This window comes from Rhagoletis pomonella, unplaced genomic scaffold (genome assembly GCF_013731165.1).
Source record: "Rhagoletis pomonella isolate Grant_MI unplaced genomic scaffold, Rhpom_1.0 Rhpom_scaffold_00006, whole genome shotgun sequence".
Classification (NCBI taxonomy): Eukaryota; Metazoa; Arthropoda; class Insecta; order Diptera; family Tephritidae; genus Rhagoletis; species Rhagoletis pomonella.
In genome coordinates, this window is record NW_023458560.1 from 69,528,427 (window position 1) to 69,547,955 (window position 19,529).

General features: G+C 36.8%; 1 protein-coding gene across 2 annotated transcripts in view; it reads left to right on the forward strand.

Annotated features, from left to right (window-relative positions):
- The window catches only part of LOC118741207 (protein Star), a gene marked incomplete at its 5' end in the record, with an annotated part of 87,454 nt that overhangs the window by 58,149 nt on the left and 9,776 nt on the right, over window positions 1-19,529 (forward strand).

The following is a 19,529-nucleotide window of genomic DNA, read 5'->3' on the forward strand; positions in this document are numbered from 1 at the left end:
TCGTGATATTCGAAAATCACGAAAAAAAATTCCCCAAATTTTGAACTCACTGTGAAGTATCTTTTTTTAATTGTTTGCAGTTAATAAGAGAGAAAATCAGTTAAGGTATCAAAATGTGCGTTATTACCTCAGCTTTACTTTAGTATAAACTTTATGTACGCTGGTATGAAAAAACTCGTAACAGTTTTGGTGTTTGCATTCTCAAATTACCAGTTTCAAATTAGTAAGCAAATTTATTGAATTTTCATGAGTTTTGCACAAAGTGTAGAGATTTTATTTAAAACTAGCAAATACCCAGCGTGCTTCACTACGCCTTAAAAGTATTTTTGTGTTGTTTGATACCCGTATTGTAATATTTAATTTTTTTTATCAATGTAATCGAATGAAATTTTTCAAACACGTGGCAACCTTCCTCAAAAATATTTTCGGCAGTAAACTTTCCCAAATGTCTTCAGTTTGATACCCATATTGCAATATTCAATTTATCTAATCAATGGAATTAAATTAAAATTTTCAAACAGGTGGCAACTTTTTTTCCAGTCGCAGTCTTAAAAATTCTCCATAAGTGTATACAAATACCAATTAACTAATTTCACTCATTAAAGCGTCTAAGCGTACTCCCACCTGGCAGGAAAAATGGCAGTGTTAATAGTTTTCCCAACCAATTTTGTCGATGGAAATGGCGCAAGAAAAAACTAGAAGAAATGGCAAAGTCAACAAATAACGACAAAGCACAAAATAAGCAAACAAAATATAATAAAACAAACATTGACACTGGCCAAACGTTGTGCAGACATTTATATACCGTCACCAGGTTGCTGCCCCACTATCCTTCTTCCAGCCCACCCACCACCAACATCACCTTTCATTGTTGCAATTGGCAATTATGTGCATTATTACTTTGCAAATTAAAAAAGACACACAAAAAAAAAAAAAATCAACAACTCAACAACAAAAAACTACGCAAATACTCGGAACAAGTTTTGCTTTCGCAAATTTGCATTGCATTGCCACAATTTAATTGAGAATTCCTCGACCAGACCGCGCACCTGCGCACCTCACCCGGTCTCTACAACCTGTACTTTACATACATACACCTCCAGCATGTTTTAAAAAAAAAGTGCCAATGGTGTGTCGGATGTTCCGCCGGTGTTAGTGCCGCGCTGCCGGTTGGCAACAAAGAGTCATCGTTGTCGATGAATGAGTTGCGACAGGCAACCGAGCAGCGCTGCGCCAAAGCGGCAACAGCTGGATGATAGCCGGTCGCTCTACCAGCGCATAGCGCATATCTACACGGTCGGTCGGTCGGTCTATGATGCATATGCTTTGTTCGTCTTGGCTTGTTATTGCTATTGTTGCCGCATTGCAATTGCCTTTTGCAAGCTTTGGTAGTTCGGCTGTCTGGCTGATGTGGCACGGTTGTACGTGGGTTTTTTTTTCCAAAAATCTTTGCACTTTTTCTTATTACTTTTTGCTATCCGCAAAATGCGCTTTCCGTTTTCGCGAAACTTTTGCACGCGCCAGCCAGACAATGAAATACGCCACCTTCACTGTAGCTGCTGCCGCTGCTGCTGCTGCTGCTACTGCCGCTGTTGCCAATGCAATTTCGCGAACTCATCGGTGGCTCCTCATACCGTAGCTATGACTCATCATCCTTGGCGTCGGATGTGGCGGCTATGTACTCAACACTTTTAGTGCATATGCTCCTATATATTCGTAAGGATGTATGTATGTGTGTTTGTACGCGAGCTAACTAACCACACGGATACATATCTTTCAAAGTTGCAGGCGTGATGGCGCAATGTTACTGCAGTTGTTGGATTTTTGTTTTGTTGTTGCAGTGATTAACTGGGATTTGTTGTGGATAGTTGCTTTGAGGCAATTTCATTTATTTAATTCGCTAATCGTCTGTGATTGCTTGATTGCAGTGCTTGGTAGTCAGAGTTGATAGTTAGTTTTTACCTTTGCATTTTGTTGTTGTTCTTGTGGCGCTTGTTGTTGCTATGTTCCTTAATTTTGAAAAAAGTGTTGCTGCTGTTGTTTGCGTGAATTAGTACGATATCCGGTCTTGGCGGGCTGACAGATAAACACTTAAAAGCTTCTTCATGACAAACTATTAGAAACAAATTTTCGGGACTCAGGGGGGTGGTTGTGGTATTGCCGGCAGTTTGAAAAAAGGGTGGTTAGAGACCAAACTTTGGCATTCATACTTGGGAGACAGACTCCAAGATGAGTTCTCTCCCCCTTATCACATATTTGTCTTTATTGTACAGAGGGTCAAAGTATCCTCTTCTATAAATCCGATTGATTTGCTGTAAAATAGTTTCAAGAACTGTGGACATAGTCCAAACTAGGGATTAATCCTGGATAAATCTGATGCTTGTTAGGAAATAAGTTTTGTATTGTTTTGTGCCCAAGTGTCCGGTCCGGCTATATATTAGCAAATGTAGTGACGGTTCCATTACTTGGTGTCTTCGAGCTCGCGCTCTGGTTTAGCGCGCGTTCACTTAGTGGTCAGTTTTTTGTAATACTTTGTGGATCTAAGCTTGAAGATATCCCCTTTCGTAATAATAGAACTTCTCTTTTAACCGACTTCAAAAAAGGGAGGTGGTTATCAATTTCTCGAAATATTTTCTTTTTTATGTGCAGTGGCGGTCAAAAATGGATGAATGGTGTTTGGTTTTTTATATTTACAATATTTTTCAAGCTAAAAATTTTTTGATATTTTTTTTTATAAAAATATGGTTCATGCTATATAAATCACACTTTCAAACTTTATACAGAACTTAGAAAAATTCCAAAAATTTGTATCTAAATTTCGTGCCTTTTAACCAGAATGTATAGACATTTTTTGGGTATGCAGTTAATAAGCTCATAAAATTCTGGTAAAATAACTGCAAGTTTTGAGAGGCTAAAAAATCGCATTAATTTTTAATCGTTTTTTTTTTTGCTGACGGCTTTTTCGGTTCGGTTCGGTTTTTTCCATGTTGCTGCAACCGCAATTAGTTTATGTATTTACTTCCTATTTCCAATTAGCACTTAAGCAAAGTTCGCAGCAAAAAAGACACGTTAGTGACACACCCTATATATTTAAACTTTCATTGAGTAGCTCGTCTGGTCATGAAATTCACGGCAAAACTTTTTTTCGCCAACTTTGCACCATTCATTATCAACACATTAACAACAATTTAAATACTCGTCCGTCGACCATGCTTGTTGTTGAGGCGTGAGGTATGAGAAGGCGTGAGACATTATCCACATACATACATACATATAGACGCACTCTAGGCTATAGAAAAAACAATAGCAACAACTAGAAAAAGGAACACCACAAAAACTTGTAGTTGGAAGTGAAGTGACAACATTCTTCTGTCGCTTTTGTCTAGTCATCATGGCGTCCGTTTTAATTGCAACGTCCGCTAAGTTTTACAAAGTTCTTGCTTCTGATGCGTAACGCTAAGAGGGTGAGGAAAGTTAGCGGCAACTGTTGGCCAACTCAAGCAATTGACAAGATCACGTTTGTTGTTTTTGTTATTATCGTATTCCTTTCATTGTACCCTTACTCCGTTGATACTTGTAAATTTGTGCGCTTGCGAGTAATTTGCATGTCGTCGCTGGAGTCCACGTCGTTCCTCCCATTCATCCGCGGTAGAGTAGTGCAAAAACAAAAGAAATAAGTAAATCCATACATTTAATAAAGCGAAGTTTTGTTGTGAAGAAGACAAAATTCCCACTCGACGTGCTAAATGCTTGATAAGACAATGGTATTTTTATTTCAAAGAAGAGGGCGTGCTTTACCGCGAAAGCTTGTCATGAATTTCTAGTTGGTAGCAGGCGAATCAACGGCCGAACAGTTGGTGAGTCGGGTAGTCGGGTACAAAGTTGGCTTTCTTTTGTGCAAAACCGCCGCTGTTATCTTTTTTTTTTTTTTTTTGTTTGGTTCGTGAGCTATTATTATTGGCTCATCAGAAAACGATTTGCGATATAATTTGTAGATAAGACATGAGTTATTAAAATTATTTATGCTTTGGAGGTGCTGCTTTTGTTTTTGAATAAAAATTTAATTTTCATTAGCTTTGTTCAATTGGACTTGGTTTCTGCGCGCTGACTCTCTGACTTGAATTGATTATCACAGTTTGAAAACTACTTGTGAATTTTAATGTTGAGGCATTGGAGTGAACGCCTCGGATGTTTTATTTCTTAAAAATTCCGTTTTGTATTACTTTAATTCTCCGGCCCTTGGTATAGTTACGTGTAGCAGAACGAGTGGCATAGTTACCTGAAATATCGTTTGTATCCCTGAGGAGAGTCCCTATGCCTAAATGCTCAAGTTGGTTTCGACTTCTTCAATTCCGAATTCCTTATTTTAAAGGGCTCGATGTGTTAAAATTAACTGATATTTGCCTGGAGAAGACCGGGCAGGCGTTTACAAAATTTTGATTTTAAATACCTTTGGCTTCTAGGCAGGGCCTACCCAAAATCTGTATAAGTTCTATTAAGAAAGAATAAAAGAATACCTTTTTTTATCAAAAGTATAACTGAAGAGCCGCTGTGGTGTAGTGGTAAGCAGTGCGCGCTTTCACTCATCAGCACCTGGGTTCAAGCCCTGGTCAAAGCAACATCGCAAAAATATAGAAAAAAGTTTTTTTAACAGCGGTCGTCCCTCGGCAGGCAATGGCAAACCTCCGGGTGTATTTCTGCCATGAAAAACAGCTTCTCATAAAAAATACAATCGCCGTTCGGAGTCGGCGTAAAACTGTAGGTCCCTCCGCTTTGTGTGACAACATCAAGGCGCACGCCACAAGTCGGAGGAGAAGCTCGGCCAAACACTAACATATGTGTAAGAGCCAATCTATTATTATTATTATTATAACTGAAGAGCCTGATCTTCCTTAGGCCCCCTATCGCTCCCTAGTACGTACTGCGTTCTAAGTATAACCACTCTGTAATTATGGCTCTCGAAGAAGACCAACTGAGAGCACGAAATAGTTTCGGTTCCTCAAAGAAAAAAATAAATAAAATATGAAGAGTCTATCCCGTAAACAATTTCTGGAGGCAATTGAACAAGTTCTTATTAATACAGTGGCGGAGAGATTCACCAACCTTTGCAGTGTTTTCTGCCACCATACCATGCATGCATATGACAATTTCGGACGGACTATCATTCGAAGAAGGTTAAAAATGCCTTAAATGCGGCTCTAAGGATGCCAATTTTTTTAACGATTTTTTTTCCAAAAAGTTAATGTAGAGTCTACGTCAGAAAAGATCTATGTACTTTGGTTCAGCGAATTGGAAGCTCAGAATAACGCAGCATTGCAGTTTTTTCTACTTACCAAAGGTTTCATTCGTTAACTTTGCAAGTACTTGCGAGTACCCAAGCCAAAAGACTCAACTTTCTTCAATGAGCCATATTAAAATGGAATTCTAAATAGTGGATTGGCAATACATTATTTGGTCTATCAGTTACTAGTTACTGCTGCCCAACTATCGATTTCAAGTAAATGTTAGCCTACATAAATTTTGTCCGTCCTCGTTTGGTGATTTTACTGGACCGATATAGAAATCGAAAGTACTATTTGAAAAATTATTTTTCTGTAGATGACGAAAGTTTTTATGGCTTAAAATTGGTTGGTTTTTCGCATTTTGTTTTGCTTTGAAGTCGTAAACGAATACGCAGACTAATTCGAATACGAATATGATCACGAATACGAAAATAAATATAAAGACCAAGGCAAATGCAAATGCGAATACGACGACGAACACGATTATGAAGACAAATACGAAAACGAATTCGACGACAAAGTCGAATACAAATATAAAGTCGAATGCAAAGACGAAGACTAAAAAGGGTAACATTAAGCTTAAAACAAATTTCGGCAATAATAAAAGAACTAAAAATGAATCAAAAGAAGTTTAACTTTGCCAGTGTGACACAGGAGCACTCTTTTTCTTAAGGACAGTTTTTATATTTCGCATTTTGTTTTGCATCGTGTTTTTTTGTTGTGCTTCGTGCTTTCTCGTTCTCTCGTGTTTTTGTTCTCTTTCGCATTATTTTGTTCACTTTCGTATTTTCTTATTCGCTTTCGTATTTTTTGTTCGCTTTCGTATTTTTTTGTTCGCTTTCGTATTTTTTTGTTTGCCTTCGTATTTTTTTGTTTGCTTTCGTATTTTTTTGTTCTCTTTCGTATTTTTTTGTTCTCTTTCGTATTTTTTGTTCTCTTTCGTATTTTTTGTTCTCTTTCGTATTTTTTTGTTCCTTTTCGTATTTTTTTGTTCTCTTTCGTACTTTTTTGTTCCCTTTCGTATTTTTTTGTTCTCTTTCGTATTTTTTGTTACCTGTTTTTTTTGTATTGTATTTGTATTTTTTTTGCTTCGTGTTTTTTTTTGCTTCATTTCGTTTTTTTTGTTTCGCTTCTTGTCACTGCTAGTAATTTTTATCCCTCAAAAGTCACTTTTTTAAACGTGCCTGTAGAGCTAAACCGAAGACACGTATGCAACAATATTTCTCTAATACATCGATAAATTGGTTACGTCACTTCTTACTTCTTATCTTCCCGCCCCATCTTCGGCTTCTAAATAATTTAAGTCTAATAGAAGCAATAAATACAGTATACTACTTATCTTCCCCAAAAATATTTTCCTCTTATTCATTTTAGTATAAACAACGAAAATCGTACGATAAATTTGGTAACTTGCCAGCCAGTAAATTTTGACGCATTTCTAATTAAACGTTTTGGAAAATAATCGCCTTACATTAACTATTATTTATGTAGTCAATTAATAAAGCGACACTTAAAACGAAAAGGAACAAATAAAAATTAAGCGCCAGCCAATTTTTTTTTTTTGGAATTCCTTTTGTACGATTAAATCGTAAAAATTAACTTCATCAATTTCTTCAATCAATCCCAATGAGAGAGACGTTGTTATATTCGTGTGTCTTGTATCATATCTCCACTTAAATAGTTTACCTATTTCTCAATATACCTAAATAGTACAAACGTACATATATCGCCTGCCATTAATTTACCTATTTTAAATTATCTTATCAAAGTGACCGACCGCCAGCCATGTCGCAGCTTATTCGTTCGTCGTTCACTTGCTTGACGGCCGGCCCCGCCTCTAGGCTCGCACCTTGCCGTTCATAAATTAATTTCAGCTAAAAATACCAACATTATTATAGTACATACATACAAACATACATACGTACAGACATCTTGTTTGTGGGTTGTGAGTGTGTGGCTGGCTATAAATGCCACATGTGTACTTATATTTATCTATACAACGAATGCGCTGCATTTATAGCCGAGACGAGCCAAGACACACACACACACACATGTAGAAGACAAAACGGATGGCTGGCAAAAGACATGGGAGGCTGGCCAACAACACAGCCACAGCAGCAACGGTGTCTATGTCTGTCGAAAACATTTTAAAAGCCATGCCAGACAAATTGATCGCATCCAGACGACAGACGAGAAGAGCCATTGATTTTTTGACGAAAATATTGTTGAATAAAATATTCGAATTAAAAAATTTTTTTTTTCTCAAATGTTTTTCTTTGAAGTCTTGGGAACATGCGATATTGTTGTGCCATGCAGGGCTTTTAAAATGTTCTCACTTTATTGCTTCTAGTGTTGCTACGGCGTTCAACTTTGCTTTCTACTGAAAAACATTTGTGTTGAAAAACAAAATAACAACGTCACTGTTGTCGGTTGCGCTGGTAGCTGCACATTTTTTTTTTTATTCAAGCTATTGAAATATGTAGACCAGGAGGTTGATGAGGTTGATTTTTTGACAATTAGTTTGCAGTTAATTGGAGGTGGCGAAGGTTTCGAAAGGATGCACTTCATCTACATTCTCTGAGAAACAGTTTATGTGGATTGCCGGAAATGAAAAATCTCCACCCGGACATTGCGTGCGTGTTTCAGATTAATCTTCTTAAACTAGTCTTAAGTCGTCCGTTAATAAATTTGGTGTAAGAGAGCGAGAAGAACTGCGAACTAGAATACCCTTTGTATCCCTATCCCGTAAAACCCAAGGTGTACTATCAACTTCCCTAATGAATGCTAGCAAAACTCCGCAGCCTCCATGGAAGTAGTGTTTTTGAAAGCTTCAGATGGTTTTGAGCTAGTGGTAGATACCCAGCAAACATAGTCTCTAACGTTAAAAAAACGTTTTACATTAGAATTCTAATGTAGTTCTCGAATCGAAAGTCAGATTAGAGATGGAAAGATTAGAAAAAAACTAGACATTGGACGCCAATTAGAATACAACGTTAGAATATGGTTCGATATCTAACCTTCTTCTCAATATCGAGAACTAAGTCCCCTTTTTTGAAGAGAATGCCATGGTTCTTGGCAGTTTCTCTAATCGTTCTTTCACCTTCTACCTCAGAGAAGCACATTAGAATTCGAATCGCTTTCTAATCGTTCTCTAACCGAAATGTTTTTTGAGTACCTGGTGAACAACCTGGTATTGTCGTGTGTTTATATAATTTATGGTTTTTCTAGCGAAGTGACAGACTAAATGTTTGGTCTGTCTGAGACCTTTTATCGCGCCACAGTGCTTACTTCGTTCTGAGTTGCAAGTCTCGCAGAAGATCAACTGAGTCCTTAAAATGATTCAGATTACACCGTGACAGACGGTGACCCTTCCGAGGCCAACTCTTCGGCGATCTCATTTCTTTATCTGTATTCTGACAGCATCTGATTATCATAAATTGCGTTGATTTTGAACATTTTGGAACACCTGCAGATGGTGTAATTCTTAGCGCGCACTTAAAGCTATCCAGGTTGAAAAGTCAATACGGATTTTCTCCACAAGTCAGTTATACTTATTAATTTCTAAGAATTTTGAACGCCTCGTCGTACTCTAAAAACGAATCACCACTTCGCCGTTACAGATGCGAACGCGGTCTCCAAAGCAGAGTCAAGTCAGCAGAGGGTCCTAAAAAGACTGGGGGTTTGTTGGTTTTTGATGAATGGGATTTTCATATGCCCTAAGCTATCTTAAGTAGGCTCACTTTTGGTATTTTTTTTTTTGCCGAGGCAAATCTTCTCACCCATTGAAGAAAAAAATAAAATTTTTCAAATCACATAACCTCGAAAAACTGGTTTTAAAAAAGAGTCTTTACAAATATTCCCTTGTGAAGGAAATAGTCCAATTGTTCTTCGATTTTGATTTGCAATCGAAAAGAATAATAACTTGGTTCAGGCCTCACACTGTCATCCTCAGATCCCAATGGCCTAAGAGGATGTGGTTATAGTATACTCAAGAAAGAGGAAGAACTCAAACTAGACCTACTATCACTCTGGCAACTATGCCCAGATTCTTGATCTTCACACATTTTTCTTGCCTATGCAATTCTAGTCAAAATCAAATGGAATCACGGCAAAGATGACAAGGTAATAAGGTTACCATTACCTTACCTGCTCTTAATAGCAAAACTCAATGATCAAGTTTTTCTTCCATGAAGGGTATACAATTGAAGAAATTAAAATCTTCTGGCATGTTTTTTTTTCATTTGCCCGCCTATTTTATGTGCCTGCTGCCGCTGCCAACGCCTTCTTTCACTATACATGCATAAGCGTATTCATGGCCAGGCCAGCTGGGGAGCTGCTTAATAAAATTATTTAAATGATAAATTCTTCTACTAATTTGTCTCGTTGAAAAGACATAAGCATTCTACATTACTGACACACAAATACACCAACCAACCAGCTCATAGTGTGCAGGCACGCCCAAAAGGAGTACTACGTATGTACTATGTATGTATGTATATGAAAGTCGAACGGCGGGTACTAAGCTACGAGAATTAGTTCCCATAAAATTTGTCTGCAGCTTCAAATGTCTTCATTGTCGCGTTGCTGCGTTTAGCTATTCGATTGCTGGATTGCTGGGTTTTTTTTTACCTTTTGCTGGCCTATGTTTAAATAATATCTTTGCGTGTATATATGTATGTATGTATGTAAATATGCATATGTGCTTCTGATGTCTGGGAGGCGGCCTAAGTGTGACTTTTTGTGGACGCACGGTGCTTGCCGCCCGCCATTCATGATTCATCAATTTTAGTTTATTTCTTGCTTTGCTTCTACACTTTCTGCCCCGTTTTATTGTTTCTTTTTTAGCCCTCCGAGTCGAGTAGTTTTCGTAGTGTTTCGGTTGTTGTTGCTGCTGCGTTGGGCGAGAATGTGCCTGAAAAATATTTTGAATTATTTTTTCTTCTTCTTTTATTTGTGCGTACGTACGTACGTACATATGTATGTATGCCATTCTGCGCTTGCTTGTTTTTATGGTTGTTAGCCATGATTGCATGTTGTTGTTGTTGGTCTCCATGATGTGGCAGTTGTTATTGTTTTGCTATATGCGTGCGAGCGCTTGATATTTGACAATATTTATGCAATCCTTCGTTAGGTGGTTGCAGTCACGTTCTAAATATTTTTTTTTTTTTTTTGTTTCGCTATGAATTTGAAAGGGGGAACAAATTGAGATGATTTTCATTTTGCTAAGTGTGCGTGAGAAAATTCAGAGCGATCGATTTGTTAGCTGTGTTCCTGATTTCTCGAATGCAAAACATTCGATTGCGTGCCCAGTATTTGCATTACAAGCAAGTATCTAATTATGTATTAGCGGTCAGCGTTTCATGCGTCTTCCGGCAAGGAAGTCAGCATGACTCAGGCCGCTTGACAGCGCTTGGAATTAGAGATGGGCACGGGTTTAAATATTCAATTTCGATCTCGCCTACTCCGAAATTAAATTTTTAAGTCCCGAACCCGCCCATTCCGATCTTTTTCGGAATCGTACCGCAAAAGTTCACATTTTTTTCAAATAAATTTTAAATAATAAAAAAAAAATTTAAGATCTGGCAACATCAGATTTTTCTATTTTGCTTTGTTGTTCGTTTTCGTCTCAATAAAAGATAATAATAAATAAAATAAATGAAATAAACACTTCATAAAACGCTTTTGAGGAAGATTTTTTGAATTTGCGGAGTTTGAGGGTTCTATCGGCAGTGTCGGGAAAGCATTTTTAGTGCCCCTCTCTACTTGGAATGCTTGCCTCCATTTCTTTTGCTGCTTACTTTCTTTCGTTCGCTTCCTAAGCTCACTAAGTACATACCTGTTTTTCCACTTGCCCAACACCGAATGGTATATTCTCCAATTCTCGTTCACTTCGTTTTAAGTTGTTTCTTGTCACTCCAGTTTGTTTTTATTTTGAGCTTTATTTGTGGTGTGTGGCGACACTACTTTTCCTCCTCTGCGCAACCTAACCGTTAACCACTGCTGGTAGTTGTTTCTAGTGTACCCAATTTCGACTTTATCTTCTTGTCAATCTATCCGTCAACTTGATTACAATGCGCGCATTTCAGTACTTTCAGTTTACTTACTTACGCGCGTACTTATCTTTGAGTGTATTTTTTCACTATTAAAGCGGCGTGAATGTCTGGAGTGTGGCGCACTTAGCCAACAGTGACTGCACTGCACCGTAAACTTACCGAAATGTTGTAAAAATTAGAAAAAAATAAATAAATAAAAAAAAACAGAGCAAAACAATGACACTTTAGCGTGTAAAGTTTGTACTTGTGAAACGTTCATTCAAGCATTTTTAATGTCTTCACCCATTTTTTACGCTGCTGCTAAATGCACGGTGGGCCGAAGGAATTAAAGTTTGAGGAAACGAGTGTAGGACTATCTACCAGTTCAGGGTAATGATAACATTCTTTTAAATTGTTGAAATCCTGGAACTTTATTAGAAAATTATAGATTTTTATGCATCTGAAATAGGATCCCAAACAACTACATAGCTTGTGTTCACAAAATCCTAGTCAAAATATGTATGTATGTATTGGACTTATAATATGCAACAAAATTCAAAATGACATTTTTTACAAATAAACATAGGTAGTTTATTTATTTTTAATAATATTCATTTCAAATATAGATCAGTCTATAACAGAAACCACATAAAAGATTGCACAAAGTTCACAAAAATTATTCAAACTTCAAAAAACGTGCATAAAAAATGTTATTTAGAGTTTTAAGTTATTGAACAAAACCATTATTGATTTCTTCGATTGACAGTGAACAAATTAGTAATTTCGGTACTTTTTCGCTTAAATAAACGTTTTTATGCTAAATTTGTTCAAATATTTGATTTATTTTATGTTCTACTTGTTTCTGGAACTCCATTGACAGAAATTAATACGAGAAGAATGCTTAAGCGGTTTTTTTCTGCAGCGGGAAGGGAGTGACACTAAGAAAAACAACTCGTGAGATTTGCTCATATAACTTAAATGGAAAGAAATGGCTCCATTTCTTCTTTTTTAATGGCCACACACAAAAGCTTGTCTTTATTTTTTTTAATTACTTGTTTATTGTTCTTTTCGGTATTTTTTCTAATTAAATGACTTAATCGTATAGACACAAAAATCTATGAAATCGAAAGATAGATTGTATCTGTATTAGTTATGTTCCATTCCCGTCTCAAAATTGATAGATAAACATCCATAAATTGTGAGCGAAATACTTTTAAACATTCTTTCCTATTGATTGCCAATCGTTAAAACTCAAATATGGTCCTTTTTATAAGCAAGAAGCAGTTCTCCATTGTCGATATCTAGGGACAACACAGACCTCGGATGGGGCTTAATATAATTAAATTTGCGTTATGTAAAAAGCGGAATATGCATTAAGGTTCAAATGGTAGGCGTACACAGAAGTTCATCAGATTATACTCTCAACAGTTTTCCTCTCCAAGGCCTATTTCACCACACAAATTGCATTCAAAAAATGAATGGGAATCAAGTCAAATCTTTTATCCCACCTCAGAAGCCGTTTAAATAAATGCCTCAAACTTGTATAAATTAGAGAGCACAATAAGAAATATTCTCCCAAGAATTGTAGCTCAAGATGGTCGCACAACACTCAGAGGGTCAGTTTTCTTTTTAGGCAAATTCTTCAGTTATGATTGCTACAGGGTCTCAGAGATGACATCTTGTTAACGCAGAATCAACTAATGGGACGAACTTGTTCAAATACTTCCATTGTCCCGGTCAAAATTTGTTTGGCGCCACTGCAACGCAAGCCCTACTATAATTTGACCAACGTACGTAACTTATCGAAATAAACTATCTCTGGATTGAAATACTCGCGAATGTGCGCGAATTCATCATATGAAATGCCAGGCTGGGAATAATGTAACGGTACCAAATTTTGGTTTTCATTCCAAAGTTAACTAAATTTTATCACAAAAAATAAATAAATAAAACACTTTGCGAAAGACCTCTTATTTAATTGGCATGAACAAAGGAATGTACATAGGTATGTATATGTATTAGGGTGTATCACTTTTGATAAAAAAAAAAAAATAAATAAGTATCGGTACTGTTTTTCCATCGAAATTACAAAATGTATTACATATATATTAAGATTTTCGTCAAAATAATTCGGAAAAATATTAAGATTTACGTGAGCTGGACTTATTTGCAAATACCTCCAAGTATTAAAGTAAGTTTTAAAAAATATATTTTTTTCCAAGAGTTCACCTCAGGTTATAGTAGAGTTTAAGCTTAAAAGGTCTGCAAAAAAATATTTAAAAATTGTATCAACGTAATCAAAATAATGAGATTTTTGAAGGCATTTTCAAATCGGGAAATCCTAATATTTTTTCGAAATATTTTGGCGGAAGTCTTAAATTACAATACATTTTATAATTCCGGGCGAAAACCGCAACTTTTTTTTTTTTTTTGGTGAGTCACCCTAAAAAAAATTATTATTATCGTTTGCATTCAAAATCGCCATTGTGTTAGAGGTTATGTCAACATCATATGAAAATTTCGGTTACCACCAACGCAATGACAAATCCGTTGGTGGTAAAGCGAAAAATTATAATAACAAATATGCGTGTAATTGTGATTATTAATGGTGCTTGGCAGCTTATGCTGTTTGTATGTATGAAGTTTTGAATAAATATACTGGCATTACGAGCGTTGTTTCAAGCTCTACTTGATTATGGTTGTAAATACAACAGATGTGCGCTAAAGACAATTGATGTGAAAAAATTAACAAATCACCAAAAGTTGCTGGGCACTGAAAATGGTAAAATGTCGAAAAATTTGTGGTAAAATGTGTGCCCATTAGCAGCAACAAATCGCACAAGGCATTTTCACACTTTATTCAGATTAATGCAATGCAAAATACTACACAAGTATTATGCACTCCTGCAACGCTCGCATAGCACGCGCGTAGTGAGATATTGATCGCGTTGATTGCGCGCATGCATCCTTTGCCACAGGGTTGATTAAATTGATTGATAGTTTATTAAACGGATGATGTCAGCCTGCGGCTGCATGCCCTTAATCATATCAATTTCGCGGCAATCGTCCGGCATTGATTTCGAGTGCCGCTTATTGTAGTTGGCATGCTTGTACATATGTATGTATGTATGTTTCATTCACTCCCCTCCGGTTAACTCAATAAAACGCCATATGCATCATTGGTCGGCCGCCTTAAATCTAATAAAGCCCATTCTCTGCAACATAGCGCCGGCTGATGATCATCACTGCCTGCCTGCCTGCCTGCTTGCACATTTCGCTCTGGCCCTAAAACATGCCTCCAAGAAGTGTGAACTTAACGTGAACTTAAGCTCAGTGCGAAGCAACCCCCTCTCCAGAGCAGCTGAGCAGTTTGTTGGAAGCCAGGCAGCGCGCGCCACGCCAATCGTATCAGCAGCTGAGTCAGTCAGTGGCACGTTTGTGGCACTTGAAGCGATTAAAATCTTACTGCCATTTATGTTTTTATACTTTTATTACTACTCTTTTCATTTGCTTCTTCCCTCATGCAACACAATTTTGTTGTGCTGTGTGCTCGGTGTGTGGCTCCCAGCTACAGCGCCGCCACAAACCCTAAGCTTCTTTCGCTCTCTACAACGCAATGCATTTTTCTTTGCTTTTTTTTTTTGCCTTTTTTGTTTTCCACCTCCGTTCATTACTGATTTCACGATTTTCCACTTTGTGACCATTGCCGGCAGTTGGCTGACAGCCGCGGCTCAAGCTGAAAACTGTGCGCAGCAATAGAATTATCACAGCGTGCAACAAACGATCTACTTTCGTGGCAAGCGGCGCGCTACAATACTTTCATACATAGTCGTACTTACTTATTACGAGTACTTACCATATGCCACAGTGTTGCATGCGAACGGTAGTGTAAGTACATAGTCGGGCGCGGTGGAAGTAAGTGTCTGCGGCGTTGCGCTACTCGTGCGGACTCATATCCGGGTAGCTGCGTTGCTGCCTACCACCCGCATCGCATGTTGGTGTTGGTTTTCCGATTATCCCAAAAAAAAAAAAACGAATAAAAGTGCAAAAATTTGTCGCAAAAATAAAAGTTGAGATGTCGCTTAAGCGTCGTAGGTATTATGCATTTTTGCAACCCCCTCCGAATTGGCGCAATACACCACCATTACCACCTAAATTGCGCAATTTACTGTAAGCTTTGCAACTCTTAAGCATTTTGGCGGCGGCTACCCTTACTTGTCGCAGCAAGTGCTACGCACGCAAATAGCTATTTGAATTTCATTTTAATTTTTTTAATGTTCTTCAAAGTAAGTCTTTTCATAATTTTTTGCTCTTTCTCTATTTACATTTATTTGTTTTATTTTTTTTATTTCTTTTCTCTTTTTTGCTTCATTTTTCGTGTTTTAATAATTATTTCGCTCGTGTTTGCCAGCTTTGCGAAACCGATAGAAATCTTTAGTATTTCTTATTATTCCTAGAAATGCAGCCAAGCACGTGGCATTTAAAAGTTTATTTATCGTTTTTGTTCTTACGTTTGGCTTTGTGTGTTTCTCGTCTCTACTGCTGTCATTTGCAGTATTTAGACAGCTATTTATGCAACTTTTTTTTTACGATTTTGTTGATTGCTATATTTAGCCGTTAAAGTTTTGTTGTCCCTTTTTCAAGTTTTTGTAGTTTCGGTGCTACTTTAATAGATATTTTTGAATATTTTGCCTAAATCTAAAGATACTTCAATGGCGAAACAGAACTAGATGACCAACAGACAATCCCGAAACCAGGGACCGAGAAGGCGTTCCAATTTTGGCTTAGTTCTGTATGAGAACAAAATGTAGTGTCAAGAACGTTCCCACAAAAGAACCAAACGGGAACAAAAGTATTGAGAGCAGTTTGAACGGGAACAAAATGAGAACTAATTATTTTGGGAGCGTTTCCGTAAAGAACAAAACTCTCGGTAACGTTCTCAAAAAGAACAGAATGGGGACAAAATTTTCGGGAACGTTTCCAATGAGAACAAAATGAGAACGAAAGTGTCGAGAACGTTTTTAAGGAAAGTCCGATAAGAACATAAGTCTGGGGAACGTTTTGCTAGAGAATAAAACGAAATCAGAAATTTTGAGAACTTTCATAGCCCATTTCCACCAAAAAGCTCAGTTAGTCTAGACTTAATTTCCGTAACTTAACTTAATTTAATATTTTGGCTAACCTGTTATATGAGAAACTGTGTTGGCGGTTAGTTAAAACTTAACTTACCGTAAGAAACTTAAGAACCTGTAGATTTTAGGTTCTCAAGTTACGGCCTCACGGAAATTGAGAGCGGTGAGAGAATCAGGCTTGCCAGACTCTCGTTTTTGTATTTCTTAAAAATAAATGAAAGCAAACATTTTTGTTTGCATACATTTTTTTGATATGGCATTTTAGCCAGCGAACTGTTAAACAGCTGAAAAAAGAAATACAAAAACAAAATATTTCCGCTCTTGGCTTAAGTTGACGTGTTGAATAACCATTGATGATTTCTTACGGTAAGTTAACTTAAGTTAAGTCTAGACTAACTGAGCTTAAACGCTTAACTGCAGTTAAGAGCTTAGATAAGTTACCTCCTTCGAGTTTTAATCAATTACTTGTTTTTCTAAAATGACTACGACTTAACAAATTGTAAAACATCGGTAACCATCGATGTATCTATCTTTTTCTGCTGATGTATCGATGTTACTCCTCAAAATTTGCATCCCTATGTGAAACTGGTAGCGGCCAGCTTTAAAGAGGTTGGCAGGCCATTAGTGATGGAACCACTATCTCTGTGTTATAAACGATCCCTTTGATCTTCACTGTAACATTTTTTGGGTCTTTCGCTTCTGACACAAAATTTTTTATCTCCTTTCATTCCACAGAATTTCAAACATCACTACAATTTATTTTTGGATGGAAATGCTGTACATAAATGCCGTACATAAATGCCGTACATAAACTTGGTGGTATTTCGCTGATAAGAAAATATCGATATCTCTGTAATCTTGGCATAATTATTTCATTAGTCGATTATTTTTTCACACTTATGGCCCACACCTTCTGCCCAACGTACATTCTTAGCATACCATTTTGAAGCAATCATACCTATGAGGAGTGTAACCTTCAATTCAAAATACTTAACCGTTATCTTATCAATGTGACACGAATTACTATTAACATGATTTTAAAGTATCTACAAATGTTTACTAATTTTATTTGTTTACATACATAACTAATCATTTTACACAGTTATTTATAATTTTGCACACCTTTCAAAGCAATTTGCCGGCGGTTGGTACAACCACGGTATTGTTTAGGACAATCCCCTGAATTTTTCATTCTTATCGCATATTTGCACTCAAAACAAATTATAGAGTAAATATTTGACGTGACAAAGGCAAATATTTTTTTTTAAACTCACTTTGAAAAATGTTAGAGGGGCTATTCTATTATATTTCATCGCCGAAAAAAAAAAAACGAAAAATATGTGGAACAATAGTCGATTGTTATAGAAAGTCAAACAGTTGCGACAGGAGTTTAGGGGGAATTTTTGAATTAGTACTACTGGTAATTACGCACAAAATTAAATAAAATTAAACATGCTGCAGCACACAATCGACAATCGATTGTACCGTATAATATGCACTTAAGTGTATTTTGAGGACTAATTTTGCCATACATACGACATACATATGCATGTAGAGTGTGTTTCGGTGCTTTACTGCTGCCGATACGGTCTGTATTGTATGCGTAAAGTACTACTACACACTTTGCAAGGGCACACGAAAAAGCAAAAAAAAAAACAACAATAATTCAATCGGCCATTTTTCTTTCACAACACCACCTTCCAAACATTAACTCAGCTACTAATTGTTGTGCGAGTGTGGGGAGGCGGCAGGCACCCCTTCTTGTCCTTGTACCACCGTCAGCCTACGTCGTTTTATGAATAATTGAATATGAACAATATTTGGCTGTGGCATGCAGTTTTTGTGCCTTCTCCTTACCCCCTCTTCCTTAAAATATTGCTTGATTTTTTCTTCAAGCTGGTTGCTTCCCTCTTCAGCAAACTTTTGCTCAACTGTTTTTTCTGTTTTTTTTTGCTAATTCATTTTTCGTCAACATTCCAGTGTGTTGGGGGTTAATTGCAACCCCTGCAAAGGTTTAAGCGCTGTCTACCTTAAATGCTTGCTATTATTAATTTTAAGACATTAAATTTAAAGTAAAAGTCTTTGGCTGGCGGCTGGCGGCTGGCTGGTTTCTTCAGTAATTTGTTGAAGCAAGCAACCCTCAGTTTTTTGTTTGCTGTTTGTTTTTTTTTACGCTCAAACAATTTTAAGTATCTATGACCCTGAGTTGCGCTGACCTGGCGAAACATTTAACTGCAATTAACGGCTGATGACCGCCTGCTTTGCATAAAGTACTTAAGTGGAAAAAAATATGCTTAAATGAAATACATATGTATGCATATATGTATGGCGTTTTTTGGCTTATGTCTTTTGAAAGCACATATGTACTAATTGAAAGGGCGTAACGGTACAAGAGAAATTAGCAAAGCGTTGAAATGTGCTTAAGTAATAAAATGGCTAGTCGTGTGGTAGTGATGTGTGTATGTATGCGGTGCTGTTTTGCAGAGGCACGAACACCGGCTGAAGCTTACACATCGCACCACTTCAACTGACACTACACAGTTTACCCCATTTACCGTCATAAAGTCTATACAGCAATAAATTTTACACTTTTCTGTGTGAGACAAAAAATTAAAAACAAACAAAAAAACATAATTGTATAAAAGTAAATACTTTAGCCAAGGCGATGCCCGACTTGTATACCCAGCGCATATGTAGAATTTCTGATTTATTTTATTTCGTATAAGTATTTCCGTAAATAAATAAAGAGTTAACTTTAGTTTTGTCACTATTGTCATTTTGTGACTGTTGTAGTGTTGTCACTGGTGTATTTTTGTGATTGTTGTAATTTTGTGATTGCTGTAGCTCTGCGATTGCCATAGTTTTGCAATAGTTGTAGTTTGGCTATAAATGTAGTTTTGCTATAGTTGCAGTTTTGCTATAGTTGAAGTTTTTCTATAGTTGTAGTTTTGCTATAGTTGTAGTTTTTCTATAGTTGTAGTTTTGTTATTGTAGTTTTGCTATTGTTGTAGTTATGCTATTGTTGTAGTTTTGCTGTTGTTGTAGTTTTGCTATTGTTGTAGTTTTGCTATTGTTGTAGTTTT